General features: G+C 34.8%; 2 long non-coding RNA genes across 5 annotated transcripts in view; one reads left to right on the forward strand and one right to left on the reverse strand.

Annotated features, from left to right (window-relative positions):
* LOC128249793 (uncharacterized) overlaps positions 1 to 1,099 on the forward strand; it is a 3,841-nt gene extending 2,742 nt beyond the window's left edge. Inside the window, exon 3 of the long non-coding RNA XR_008265897.1 lies at positions 967 to 1,099. This is a non-coding gene — a long non-coding RNA (uncharacterized LOC128249793). The remainder of the gene's footprint in view (positions 1 to 966) is intronic.
* LOC128249790 (uncharacterized) overlaps positions 922 to 1,841 on the reverse strand; it is an 8,689-nt gene continuing 7,769 nt past the window's right edge. For all 4 annotated transcript variants that reach the window (XR_008265884.1, XR_008265886.1, XR_008265885.1 and 1 more), the window contains exon 4: positions 922 to 990. This is a non-coding gene — a long non-coding RNA (uncharacterized LOC128249790). The remainder of the gene's footprint in view (positions 991 to 1,841) is intronic.

Genomic DNA, 1,841 nt, shown 5'->3' on the forward strand with positions numbered 1-1,841 from the left:
TATATATATGGCGAGGTATGTGGGACATACCGGGAGGCCTGCTTCAAGCACGGGTTGCTAGAATAAGGGACACAATGTCATGCATCACTGGCAGAGGCCGCTACATCAAAGTCCCCAAAAAGTCTCAGAGCATTGTTTGCACTGATACTGCAAGCATGCTTGTTACGTGATCCCAGTTCTGTGTGGTTCGAGTTCAGGGATGTGGAAAGGGAGAGGACATCTTCATACCGAGGCTTCCCCTCATTCCGTCGGGAACGGTAATCCACTTTACTTTCAGACAGTTGCAATTTCCTGTTCGTGTAAGTTATGCGATCCCGCGGGACAAACACTCTCTGTGGTAGGACGTCACCTGAAGCGCTGTCGAAGATGGTATGTTTGCACAGATGTTGCATGTGTTTACTGAAACATTGACTGTTTGTACGTTTTAGAAATTTTAAATTTCAATATTCTGTCTTTTTTAGTTGTATTTTTATCAATTTCAAGTCGTTTCACATCCACATATATTTCAGATTTTCTGGGTGAAAAAACCTGTATTTTCTCTATTTTTCCGGTTGTGACATATTTTAAGAATATTTTGTATGTTTTTGTGGAGTTAGGTATGGGATTCTGTAAGTTATTCAAAAAAGCATCGGCAACGCTGGTAGTTAGACTAGAAAATACGTGTTTTTAAAATGACGAAGTATTCGCACCCCGAGCATAATAATTATCATAGAGAGAATCTAACTGCTATAGCATATCAAATGCTATACTACAGATTTAGAAGACAAATAAATTACTCAGTAAAGATTCAGTTGAATTGAAGAATGCGTAGCCTAAAGTCAACAAAATACAACAACACTTCCTAAAAGTCCCTTTATGTAGCAGGAATTTTCCCAACATTGTCCCCTTCTGTCAAAATTGCAATATATCACAAACAAAAGCTTTTTATCGTAACACTTTATTACTATATTTGTGATTTCGTTTCAGGCATCAGGTTCTCTTGTTACTGTCCTATAAATAGAAGAAATTAATGAATATATTGACATAGGCATTGTCTCTATTGTGTTCCAAAGATGTAAAGAATTTTATTGGAAATGTAATGCAAAATGCTTAAAAGTAATATCACTGTATTGTTATATTATTACCTATTACTTATATAAGACTTCGTGAATACATAGTATTGTAATAACTATATTACAATAACATTATAGCATTTTATTTGTAATATGAAAGTCAGAACTGTTATTTACGATAATTGAAAGAGTTTATTCGATGATATGTTTTTACTGTTAATAGTAATATAGATATATGTTTATTGGAAAGCAGTGTGATAGATACAATGTTCCGTGAAACATTGCTATAACAAGTACATCAAATTTTAATCTAGTTTTAATAAAGACCGGAGTAATATCCTTCATATTTTAGCGGCACTGTATATACAGATCACTAATTCGCACTGTAATGTTGATGATACAAGCATTCAATTAATCGAAATCCGTATTTAGTTTAACCGAATTGTATCTATCAAACTGCTTTCCAATATTAACAGTAAAAATATATCATCGAATAAACTCTTTCAATTATTGTGAATAACAGTTCTGACTTTCATATTACAAATAAAATGCTGTAATGTTATTGTAATAATGGACTTATTCTTTGTAAGCGCAGTATTTAATCTATCGGTCTCTGTGCCGAACCGCTAAGATTTGTGGACGTCAACACACCAACATCGGTTCACAAGCAATGGTGGGGACACAGTTAGGCTGTGTGGTAAGAACCTTACTTCTCAACCACAGCCTTGAGAGTGGATCTGCAGGACGGAAACTCAAAAAACCCAGTGGTATATATATATATACCACTGG

Source organism: Octopus bimaculoides, chromosome 18 (assembly GCF_001194135.2).
Source record: "Octopus bimaculoides isolate UCB-OBI-ISO-001 chromosome 18, ASM119413v2, whole genome shotgun sequence".
Lineage (NCBI taxonomy): Eukaryota > Metazoa > Mollusca > Cephalopoda > Octopoda > Octopodidae > Octopus > Octopus bimaculoides.